The sequence below is a fragment of the Clarias gariepinus genome, chromosome 10, assembly GCF_024256425.1.
Source record: "Clarias gariepinus isolate MV-2021 ecotype Netherlands chromosome 10, CGAR_prim_01v2, whole genome shotgun sequence".
Lineage (NCBI taxonomy): Eukaryota > Metazoa > Chordata > Actinopteri > Siluriformes > Clariidae > Clarias > Clarias gariepinus.
The window spans coordinates 10,426,640-10,440,067 of record NC_071109.1 but is presented as its reverse complement, the minus strand read 5'-3'; the positions used below and the strand labels follow the sequence as shown (position 1 = coordinate 10,440,067).

The window sequence follows — 13,428 nt, the reverse complement described above, 5'->3', positions numbered from 1 at the left end:
TTTGTATGTTCCATTTTTACTGTATGCTGATAAAGTAACAATAATATAAACCAGGGGTATTGGTTTAAAATTTAAAAAGGTAAATAAAATGATGTTCTAGCCGATGCCCGAATTTCATGTTTGTGTGAGGATTTCAATAGTATTTACCTACGTTAAACATGTGGACAGTTTGAACTTCTATGGAATACGAACAGCAATCTTTAGTGAATCTTTATAAATAAACTTTATTTATTATAATAGGTAAGGAATCTAATTGCTCTGTCATACTGGTTTCTCAGTTTGGGTGTTTTTCATGCCTTCACCATGGACTGCCGCGGATCATATTAGCTGAAATGACACGTGTTTTGTCTCTCGATGACGCGTCGCATGACCGCTTTTTATTATTGCCACGGTTTCTGAAAAACTGGTTTTTACTTCCCACAGGAAGAGTAAGCATATATTGATCTCTTCATTTATCTTTGAAGGTTCAGTTTTCATAGTCTAGACTTTTTTTTTTTCTTTCTTTTTTGAAGTAAGCCATGCTGTCGGTTTTTTTTTTGTCTGTTTCTCTTTGCACATTCAATCAGTGCAATACATACTAAACTATTCCATTGGGAATTCTGTTGAGTGACATGTATAGCCACGCCCACCTTGAAGGGAAAAGCACTGTATTACTGGTATACAAATTCTCACTAATCAGAAAAGCATCAGGGTCCATATAGTACCATCACTTGATCTGGGTTCGGACCGCAGTCCACCATTTAGTCCTGTCTGCTTTACAGTATACGACTGCCTCCTCCCTACACGTCATGTGAATAACAGCAAAGAGTTATGAGAATAGATCGACTGAATCATATGACTGAACTGTGCGCTAATTTCTGCCCTGAATTGTGAATTTATAGTGTTGTGTTGTACTCTGTGTGAGTGAGATATACAGCATCTGTGATTGTTGTCAAGCAAACCCGTGAATGGGGTGATCTGAATGTGGGGAAATGCATGTGAGTGAATCGCTGTCATTCAGAAATGGGATCGCATGTATGTGTGAATCGAGATCATAATTTAAAAATACAAAATCTGATTAATCATGTTGCCCTACCCTTACAGCATGTTTCTGTAAGCCTGTGGTCAATCGTGCACAGTAGGAGCGATGCCGTATCACATGACGGCGAGACGCAGTAAGTTTTAAAAGTTAAGATGGTGTTCTTGGTAAGTCACCTTTAATGTTGTTAACCAATAACTATGGTAAGTTGTTAATGTGTGAATCTCTACCATTTATAATTAAAATTCGCAACTGTGGGATAAATGGTCTTATGAGCGTTAAGAGCCTTGCTCAAGGGCCCAATAGTGGCAACTCGGTGCTCGGGTTTAAACTTAGGACCTCTGATCAGTCGTCATTTAGCTACCCCTACCACCAGTGCACTGTAGAGCTGTTCATGAGTAATCGTCATTATCTGATGCATAGCCGTTCCAAACTGCTCCTTTTCCATGCCTTTATGCATTGAGTAGTGCATAGTGCCACTGTAATCCGCCTTAGTTTTGCCTTAGGATTTTGTTGCCACATTGGAGCTCATAATGTCATTATGATTTGAAACTGAAGGAAAAATCATCAAAGTGGAAACAGGGTTTAAATGTTTTAAATGTTGAGCACAAAGTGATGCACAAGCAATCTCGTGGAAAGCCTTTACAGAGAAGTGGTGGTTATTATAACAGCTAACAGGAGCTTCAGCTCATATATACCACATAGTGTAACGCTCGGATCTTATTTTAGAGCTAATTACACAAATTCGGGGTCTTAAATCTCTATACAGGCTGATATTATTCACTTCCGGTGTTGCGCAATCTTCGCGGAGCAAGACAAGACACGCGACAACCACAACTTTAAAACCAAACCAAAGTGTATTAAAGTGAAATAGACAAACAAACATATAAAGTGCACCAAAACCAAACAATATATACAAATATAAATAATGTGTGGAATGTATGCATGTGTGTGAGTGCGTATGTATGAATGTCCAAGTCCGTGTTATGGTTGTGTGTGAAATGGTGGACAGGAGAGATGGCTCGGCCTCACCGGTGTAAGATGGTAAATCCGGGAGCACGAGAAAACGGAAGGAGATGGGTATTAAGTGAGTCCTGGGAAAAGTAATCCTCTGAAACCACAAACAATCGCTCTCTCTCTCTTCGTATATTCAGCGCGCTGCCTCATCTCTCCAACCCGAGTACCATGCCGGTTCCAGCTTTATACCGGCACACATGACCCGATAGGTCATCGGGGTTCTCTCGCGGCACCACTGCGCATGCGCGCGAGAGCTTAACCCCGGAACCAAAACACCGTTGTCTTGGAGACAAAAATAACCGTATAGGGGTAAAAAGACCTGGTGGTTTTATTTTTTACTCACCACTTTATTTGTGGCCCATTAAAACAACCCAATTATGTGGCTGCGCTACAATAGTTGTGACATTCAGGTGTCCACATAGTCTCTGTAGTGGGCTTGTAAGAGGAGTCAGCAAAATACAACCCGAATACAACCCTTCCTTCCTGCATCGCTAATAACTGGGCAATATGACCTTTTTGTTTAAAAAGAGAAAATGCATCAAACAAGAATGGCATGTGTTGCTCATTGGCTGGACTTGTGTTGTGTGGCACCGCCCGGTCCAGTGTGTTTGTTTCCTATTTATACAGCCCAGGCTGTGTATGAATACCGAATTGTTTTATGCTCAAAACAGACAGCTAGCGCACCACAAAGAGATTTTTAATGAATTTGACAAAGTCTATTGCATTGAAAATGCGCACACCTCCTTTAAGAATTTTTGAGGTGCAAGATTTGAGTCACCTTCGCATATTTACTTATCTAACTCAAGTTGTGTGCGTGTGTGCTTGTAGCTCGTTTCTGGGCGCGGTATAAATCAGTTGAGCCTAATATGAAAATTGTCAGGTTATGAGTAATCTCTTGATTAGAGCTGCACATGCCCATGTAATGATGAACAAGCTGCCTGCAAGGAAAGGAAACCTGTGAAATTAATTCTCTGCTATGTGTGTCTGCAGCTATGTCACCTTTGACCCCAGTCTAGTGAAATGACAATCATTCTGTGTCAGCTCGGTGGCCAGTGACTGCTAACTTTATCCCCATATTAAAACAGACTCGGCTTCACAAACGCCAAGACTGAACAATAAATGCAAACTGGGGTATAAAAGCCAAAAAACAGGAAATTAGTTATGCTTTTTCTTGCATTTTATTATTATTTTTTGCCTAATTTCTGCCATAGACACCCAACAGATGTCAGATCCGGTAGTACCCAGATTCAAACTCGCAGTGAAAGTTTTTAAACACTTTAAACGCCAATCTATGCATCACATTGAATTCTCTGTCTCGCTCAGATGAAATGATCATAATGATTGGCCTCTTTGGATTGGGTTTGTTTATCAACGGGACGTCTGTAATGAATTTTGTAATCTAGTAATTATTTTCTTGGTGATAAAACTCCCTGCACACAGACAATAAAATAAATTAAATTGCCACAAGATGAATGAGTTTTTTGAGACACCAAGATGTTTGTGTTGCATGTGTAATTTCCTTAAATGTCTAATGATGAATGCAGATAAATTAAAAGCCGTAACCCGTTACCACTTTGAGTCTAAACAGTTAAAAGATTTGCAGTGTTAATTGAGTGGCACTTATGTATTATATATTAATAAATATTTAAAGAATTACAGAAGGATAAAAGTTGATATTGTGCATATGTGATTATAATTTAATGCCTTAGACCTGTAGCTGGCAGCCTGCGAGAATGATTACCTTGAAAAACAAGGAAATAAAATCAGTGTTTAAGAAGTGGTTAGGTAGAGGGCACACTGAGAAAAGCTTTATAAGACTTGTTGGTCTTTCGGCTGCTCCCGGCAAGGGGTCGCCACAGCGGAATACCTAGTCCGCACTACAACTTGGCACAGATTTTTATGCTGGATGCCCTTCCTGACGCAACCCTTCCATTTTATCCGGGCTTGGGACCGGCACTGCATCCAGTGGCTATGGTTTGAGGAAAGCTTTATAAGACAAAAGGCAGAAAATACCTGAATAGAAAATTTTTGATTAATAAAATCAAATTATCAGGGGATTGCTAAGTTTTGAAGAAAACAGCAGGTAATTTGGCTGGAGTTCAGCCCATCTAATAAGTATAGAGCTAGGTACTCCAAATGTTAAATGAATAGTTTGGTAATAAATTCTTTAATTTATTGGTTATTATTTCCATTTTTATTCTCAGTAGCTTTTGAGTCTTGCCCAGTGCTCTATTAAACAAACTATGCTGGCTAACTAGCTGAAGTTAGCTAACTTTTAATCAAGGAAAACCCTAAAGAACTGTCCCCATGGTTAAATTAAGCGAGGGCTGTTTCCGGCAAAAGAAAAAAGTATTTGTACTAAATATTTATGATGTAAATCTTAGGGGTTACCCAATACGACATCTAGATGCTGATTTGATTTATATTGCAGTTCTGTATCATGATTTTATAAATACTCAATTCTATATAAATGATATGGATATCCCTATTTTGTTACAAATTTAAGATCTTGAACTTGAATGTCAAGTCAAATAGGCTTTTATTGTCACTTTAACCATACATAGTTGGTACACATTGAAACGAAACAACGTTCAAGGGCTAAGGTGCTACATACAACATAAATTTACAGCATAAATTAACAAAAAACTAATTAGCTAACTTAGATATCTAATTAGCCGGCTAGCTGGGACAAGACAGATTAACATTTTAAATTAACAGGGCGATATCTACGTTTTTGCACAAAAAAGACAACATAATGTGCAAATGTGCAAACAAGAGCGACAAAGTGACAACACGACAACATGAAATCACAATACTCTGTGGTGATGAGTTGAGGTAGTGAGAGAAGAAACAGTAAACGTTTTATAACCTAGCTTTGTTTAGTAGCTTCACAACTGAATTGAACAGAAATAACTAAATGTAACGCATTGCTTATAACATTAACTTTTTTACCTAAAAACCAAGTGCAACATTTATAGATTGACAGACCATAGGTGGTTCCCAAATGTTAGGTTTTGTGTGTAAGAATGTATGTTAAAATGAGAGGAGAATAAATTAATAAACTAAAATCACTGTAGCAAATACAATGTTTTGTATGAACATTGAAATATTGTAACGCAGGTCAGTGAATTCCAGCGTGGTAATGTGATCGGATCCTCGCCACTGAATATTCCACAGTCAACTGTTAGTGGTATAACAAAGTGCAAGCGAATGGGAATGACTCACGAAAGCCATTAAGTTGTAGGCCACGTAAAATCACAGCGAGGTCGGCGACTGCTCAGATGCTTAGTGCACAGAGGTCGCCATCTTTCTGCAGAGTCAATAGCTACAGACCTCCAAACTTCATGTGGCCTTCAGATTAGCTCGAGAACTCCATAGAATGGATTTCCATGGCCGAGCAGCTGCATCCAAGCCTTACAATCGCCACGTGCTGTGCAATGCAAAGCATCGGATGCAGTAGTGCAAAGTACACTGCCACTAGACTCTAGAGCAGTAAGGACGTGTTCTCTGGAGTGATGAATCGCACTTCTCTGTCTGATAAGCTAGTGAACGAGACTGTGTTTGGCGGCTGTAGAGAGACCGTTACTTGTATCGGCCCCTTGGTTCCAGTTTAAGGAATTCTCAATGCTTCAGCATACCAAGACATTTTGGACAGTTTCATGCTCCCAATTTTGTGGGAACAGTTTGGGAATACCTTTGGGATGAATTAGAGTGGAGACTGTGAGCCAGGCCTTCCTGTCCAATGTCAGTGTCTGAGCTCACAAATGCGCTTCTGGAAGAATGTTCAAAAATTCTGAGAAACATACTCCTAAACCTTGTGAAAAGACTTTCTAGAAGAGTTGTAGCTGTTATAGCTGCAAAGGGTGGGTCAACATTATATTGAATTTTGTAGATTAAGAATTGCATGTTACTCAAGTTCATATGCCTGTGAAGGCAGATGAGCGAATACTTTTGGCAATGTAGTGTATATTGGCCTAATATAACGTGCAGGCATTGCCATCATCCAAGTTCTTTGCCTGTGTAAACTCTTGTTTTGTCTAAACTAGTCTTCTTTTGTGACCTTGCCCATATTCATGACTTTTGACCGATTTATTCTTATTAAATGCTGACTAATCTTGGTTACTAAGGACACTACTAAGTGTTGAGAGTTCTGAACTCTTCAGTTTTTTTCCAGAAGCATAGCATGTGTTTATTAAATCTCAGAATTCCCTGCTTAGCATGGTGTCCAAACACTGGCCTGTTGTTTGGACTGCAGAAGTAGAGCAGTAGATCATCGGAGAAGTAAAGCACTGGGACAGAGCCACGGAGTTTATTAGAAACATGAGTCGGGTTGCGTTTTAAGCGAAGACTTTTGGTCTCCTTGCGGGACCTGGACGTTCGTTTAGATTTCGTTGTGCTGCAGAAAGCGAAGCGACGTCTTGCCTAATGACAGCGACCTAAAGCAAGAGAAGTGCAGTTTCCTTCCTTTTAAATACAGTGGTGTTGTGACAGAGCGATCGCAGCCAGCAGTTAATGAGTAGACTGTGCCTCGAAACAACACTTCATGTTTAATAGTTTGACAAGCACAATTCTTTTGTCGCTTGGGTTTTGTTTTTCAATGCATCTCAGCACTGACACTACTCATATGCTGGACTGTAAAAAGCACAGCTTTTTTTTTGTTAAAGTCTAGGTTTATAGCTTGTCATGAAACTATTGTGCGCTGTGCTGCTCAGTAGCTGTGTGTGTAAAATTAAAGTTTGGATGTTTCTAAAACAATTCTATATCCAAGTGTACTCTAATACTGTAAGCGCTGTAAATTATCACTGGTATGCTAGTGTAAGCATGGCAGCTTCTCTTTTAATAAAAACGTCCACTTTCTGATATGAACTAACATCATCCTGAAGCCCCGCCCTTTTACCAGTCAAATTTACCACCCATGATGGACAGGATAACCAATGATATTAGACAGTAGTCTCCATGGACTATGATGTTTCCTTTCCGGAGCATACCTCCATGTCTGCAGAGGAATGAAGTTAAGCCGCAGCAAGACAGAACACATGTGTGTGAATGAGAGGAACCTAAGTGGAACGGTGGGGCTACAGGAAGCAGAGGTATAGGAGGATTTTAAATTTTAAGATTTTAAATACTTGGGGTCAGCAGTCCCGTGCAACAGAGAGTGTGGAAAAGAGGTTTTGGGGGAGTCTACAGGCAGGTTGGAATAGGTGGAGGAAAGTGTCAGGTGTGTTATGTGATGAAAGAGTATCAGCGAGAGTGAAAGGAAAGGTGTACAAGACAGTGGTGAGACCAGCGATGCTCTACGGTTTAGAGACAGTGGCACTGAAGAAAAGACATGAGGCAGAGCTGAAGATGTTAAGGTTCTCTTTGGGAGTGACAAAGATGGACAGGATCAAAAACGAGTTTATTAGAGGGATAACAAAAGTTTTGGAGAGAGGGCAGATTGAGGTGGTTTGGGCCTGTTCAGAAGCGAGATTGTGAATATAGGGAAAACCAAAGAGATTTATGGATGCAGTGAGGGAGGACATGGAGTTAGTTGGTGAGTGAGATGCAGAGGGTAGGGGTCAGATGGAGGCAGATGATTTGTCACATGCAGCGAAGACCACAAAGTTCCCACCGCATATTAAAAATATTGTAGTTCATGCTACCACCTAGATACGTCTCTGTCAGGATCTCAATGCGTCCATCATGTTGTCATTAATTTTCAATCACGCACATGAACATGAGCTACATCGCCATTTGCGTCTCATGGGTTCTTATAAAACCATGATGGTGAGAGGAATTATATCCAGTATTTATACTGCAACATGACAATAAAATCTTATTTAGAGCACCATCCAAGCTTTTCCATCTGCTCCATGCTTGTAGTGTGTTAAGGTCTTAGGAAGTGTTGGTCATGTTATTAATTGGGTCCTTATTAAGTTCTTTCTGTCTTGCTTAGACCATGTCCTCACCAAGATTTTTTTTAACATGTACAGAAAAAAAGTGTGCGGCAGCTCCACATCAAGAGAGACAAACCCATGTCCTTAACGATCTCTACTGCCTTCCTGCCAAGTTGCACAAATTCTTGTGCCTCACCGTGACGCGGGCCTTAATTAATCTCAAGTATCTATTCTTTTTTTGAGTTTGATGAAATATTTATCTTGGGAAAAAAAATAAAAATCTTGAAAAAATTTTTGACCGTGGAATCAGTTCATTCTTGTAGTTTGTTCTTTAGAGTCCCTTATGTCTGACTTTAGAAGTGTATAGGTACCGATCCCATCGGGATCCTTGTGTTCTTTCTTGATCTGCTCAAGCTTGGTCATGTTTCTTGCTTAGCCATTACACATGATCTGTGTGAGTTTAACAAAACACATTATTTTTTTACCTCTATTTTGTCGCCCTGGGTTTTGAGTTAAACACTGTTTGCGTTATCATGTACAGCATAATCCGATTACTTTAAGAAATCAGATTTTGTCTGTGATTCTATCAGCATGATTTTTAACACTTCAGCAACATGAGGATGGGAAACTCCAAATCTTTAGATGTTCCTCCTGCCTTGATCTTCAGTGAGAACAAAACCTAGTTAAAATATTATTTAGTATTGGGTCTGAAAATAAATCACTGTAACTATTATGGTTGTTTCACAGGCGATGATACGACAGCTTTGGGTTCATGCATATTGCACATACCTCATGATCTGGACTTGTATATATGATCTGTAGTACAGATGGTTGATTTTTTTTATTTTTATTTTTTTTATGTATCTCGCTTTAATTTGTGCTAGGAACACAATAACGGACAAAATACAAACAGGGTTTTAAAAAAATTTCTACAACTATGCAAAAAAAGGCAATTCTCAATCCTGTCAGAAACTGTTAGGTAACATGCTTGTAAAAAAAAAAAAAAAAAAAAAAAAACGAAGATGCATTTTGTTTTTTTAGGAGTGAACTATCCTGTTGCATTTTGCCAAGTTCTGAACCTGCGTTCACATTATCTGAAGTGACTCAATCCGTTTTTTCCCCCCCTTCCATTTACCCCAAAGTGAGAGATCTGATCCTTTTAGGGACAAATCTGATTTATTTATTCATTTAAAAAATAAAATCTGGTCTGAGTCACTTTCATATCTGTTCCTAGATCGGATACATATTCGATACGTGGTGGCGCGACCTGAATGGGATCAGGAGATTGGAATTTAGGCGTCTGACGCCAGTCTGCGCTGGCAGCGCGGTCGACTTTATAGCAGTGCCCAAACGATTAAAGCGAGGTGTCTGGCTTCCTTTTTTTTGTGGACCTCAAAAAAATACAGCATGTATAAACTGCTTGCCCTCCTTCAGAGCAAAATCCCAAGCATATTCTTTTACTAAAATCACAGACGTTGTTCAGGGAGAAAACGTGGTCATATGAAATCATGACATGCTTTAATCGGTCAAAAAATTGCATTTGGGCAGTGTGGCTTGTCATGTGAACATGGTCAAAATAAAAAATGTAAAAAAAAAACTTAAAGACCAAGATGCATGTGGACTGGCGGTCAAGCTGTTGAGCTACTGCTTAAGGTAACAAGCGCATTTTCTCAGTAATGAGTGGTGGATTCAGGGGCTGTAGAGCACATAGCGTATTCTGGCACCTCAGCATGATGATAAAAAACAAAAGCGAAATTAAATTGCACACACTATCACATAGACCACAGAGTATCAACCTGATCAGCAGACGTGATAAGCATAGTCCTGGCACATTCAAGCACACGCAACCACAGATATCCGTGTTTTACGCTTTGACTTTGCCATTTTACAAAAACTTGAATCCCCCCCCCCCCCGCTTTTACATGAAAACTTTCTCTACCAGCGTTTCCTTTTTATCAACCTAAAATTTCTGTAAATAGAAAAGATAAAATAGGACAGCAGTTTGGTCTCCTGCAGAGACTGCACAGATTGAACAGCAGTTTTAGCAATTAGAAATAAGTTAGATTGATTATGCTGCTGATGTTACAGTAAGGAAGGAGTGGGGTACACACACACACCCACCCACAATACTTGTCTCCATGAAAACAAGGTTGATAAACCAAATCCCCATGTTTTTCTAGATGAAGTGTTATACCTCTAGTAGGAAAGTATGGCGTTGAAATAAGATGTGATCAATGCGGTGTGTTTTTTAAAATGTTACAGGAACATCTCATTGGCTAAACTTTAAGCAGATGCATGGAAAAAATAAAAAGCTTCACCTTGCAGCAGTTTGATAAAACTTGATACCAAGAAAATTTCTTAGGTTTTATTACCTTATCTGAACTCCTCTAGCTAGTTAAAGATAAAAGTGAAGCCAAAAGACGTAGAAATTAAATAGCTGCATAACCAGTTTAAAACTTTAAATTTCAAGCCTTGCTGAAATTTTTATGAAATGGCATATGTGTCAGAATGAGTGGAAAACAAGAGAATGTCTAAGGGATATGTTTAAGACAATAGGCTGGTCTGACCTGCAAAAATTGTTGCAGCAGTAAATTTTAGGATTTCCTCGGGTCTGAAATATACTTGCATTGGTTGTCAGCAGAATGGGCTGGCGTTACCCGACTACTAATTAATCGATCGCAGGTGGCATCGTTCTTCCCAGAGTTTTTTTTGGTCGGTATACTTGGGCTCGAAAAACTGGGTTTGCAATATCGGGAAAGTTATTCCTCAGCCTATGACTGCACGCTTCTGATAGAGTTTGTCTTCTTTTTAACAGCACGCTTCTGTGATGTTTCTTTTGTTTCTAAAAATTTTTGTAATAGTGTACCACCCTGTCCATGTTCATGTTTGGTTTGCTCAAAAAAAAAAAAAAAACATCGCGCTAAGCTAAATAATAGGTAATTAACATAACACAATAGCTATTAGACATGGGGGAAATGTGTTGTTCTGAATGTCTTTTTCTACAAACTCTGTGAGCTAATTAGTCTCGACCCCACATATTACTAATCATGCGCATAAGAAGCCCTGCATGTCATGTATTGTTTTCAGATTTTGGATGCATTTGTAAAAATAAAATGTTGTCGCCTCTTTGTAATCCGACAAGATTTTTTATTCCATGTGGTAGTCATGAATTATTTGGTAAGTTTGATTAGAAATAATAATTAGGGCGGACGAAAGAGATGCGTGCTGCTCCGTAACAATGTAGCTTGTTTTTTTGCTGAATTTTTTCCATTTTTAATCAAACCAGCACCCGGGTATCGTGATATTGTATCAGGTGGAGACTGGTGATTCCCATCCAATTGCTTTTAATCCGATTGAAATCATTTTGATTAAAGATTTCAACATACCTGGTTACATGGATGCTGATTCGATAAGATGCAAGTTTACGTGGACAAAGCATTTAATCAGAATTAATTTTATCATGTTTTTTATTTTTATGTGCACATTGTGTTTCTTCATATCTTTTTCTGATATAACCAGTCAGAGCAGAAGGAGGGATATAAGAATTCAGTCTCGTGTATGACTTGTTAGATGCTTTACCATATATGAAACGGTGAACTTATCAGTGCCTCTTTCTCAACCAGAGACTCAGTGAATGAAAGTCTTGACATGTGGGAGCGGGATGTTCTCATGGAGTTTAAAGATCAGGAATTGATGGAAAATTTCCTTCTCAGGAACTCAAGTTACCACCATGTGGTGCAAACATGCGCAGAAAGAATGTATTTATTCCAATGAGAGAGAGAGACCATCCGATCAAGTGTTTACGAGCCTAATATTTTTCTACCGAACGGGTTATCAAACATTTACAACTCCTCTCAATCCCACTAAAAATTCATTCCGATCAGGTCATACTGTTTCGATTGAGTTGTTTACGTGTTTACACTCATTTATTGACTTAGTGATGTATTTAGCTTGTTCAGTGCATCAATACAAAATTTATTTATTTTGTTTACAGAAAATAAATGAGTAAACTAGCAAGCAGCAGAGGAGATGTGCTCTTTATTCTCTTCTAATGTTTATGATCAATATGAAAAATCCTCATTTACTTGGTGGAGGTTTTAACTATGAGCTCATGAATCCTGTCCTTGGGGGAACTTTTAAATTATGGATCCAAGCACTGTCCATTCGCATTTTCCCCCTTTTTTTAAAACTCTCTATTCGCATTTTCCCCCTTTTTTTGTTTAATACATTCAATATTTTGGTGTAATAGAGCTCCTGCCTACAGACGACTGTAGAAGGATTCAACCTCACGGTTTCCAGACGACGAGGCGAACACGTTCCCGTTTTTTCCTATTTTTATTATTCATCATTTTTCATCATGATATATCTCAATAACACTGCCATCTATTAGCCAACACACTTTATGCTACAGCTTTTTTCTTAGCTTTATTTAATCGTCAATAATTAATCTTTTGCTACATTTTAGTGATAAAATCTAAAGACTGCTAGTGATCACATCGGCGTCATTTATGAAGATAATCTGGATGATGGCCTGCTTCTTGCTGGGAAAACTGATTTCAGTAAAAAACTAAATAAATTTCACACTGACCAACATGTTAAATACCAATCACCTAGCAGCTGTGATAAAGTGGATAATAAATCAAACAGGGCTTGATTAAGCTGTCTATTTGTGGAGCCATACTTTTGTGACTAGAATCCAGGATTTATTTTCAATATCAAATATAGGTGACAAAACATTTCCAAAAGACATATAAATATTATGTTTTCCGATCTTAAGGTGAATAAAGTTTATACACAATTGTGTTTAAATTTTAGAGTGTGGACAAACTGTAGTCAAGGTCTAATTTCACCTTTTTACTTAATGAGGAAAATAATTGAATCCTAACCACGTAAAGTAGCACAAGAGGCAGTTGGCCGTTGTCTCCTCCTCCTTATGAAGTTTTTTTTGTTTTTAATCACACTTTGTCTCTGTTATTGTCTCAGCTCCGCATACAATGGCAGATTCATGTTACCGCACCCATTTTCGGCCCTGGGTTTGCGTGCATCAGAAGTACAATATTAAAGAACGTCCTTTATAACAAACTATTAGTTGATCCTGTTTGGTTACATTGGTGAGTGTAGGTTTTCTGAGGGGAAGGAAAAAAGGACGCGGATTATGTTTGCTCTTATGCGTATTTTCAGGGCATTAACTGCTTTAATAGGTTATCGGTATCTTTATGTGCACACCTACGCAAAATCCTGTCAGACTGATTTTTCTTTTTGCGGAGAACCGGCTGGGCTTTAATTTGTTCAGCATTTGTGCCAGATTATTCCAACTTGTTAATGCACATGGGTTTTGTGGTTGCACCTGGCGTGCCTTAAAAAATTTATTTAAAAAAAGATTATTATAGACTTGCGCCATCTCACTATTTTGTCATATTTTTAAATGCAGAAAATAGTGATCCTTATTAATTAGAGAGCAATTACATCTGTTATATTGTAGGGTCTAATTAATCGTTTAATTAAGGTAGAAAAACA

General features: G+C 38.5%; 1 protein-coding gene across 2 annotated transcripts in view; it reads left to right on the top strand.

Annotated features, from left to right (window-relative positions):
* Positions 1-13,428, top strand: part of maml1 (mastermind-like transcriptional coactivator 1) — a 28,456-nt gene that overhangs the window by 2,392 nt on the left and 12,636 nt on the right. The window lies entirely within an intron of this gene.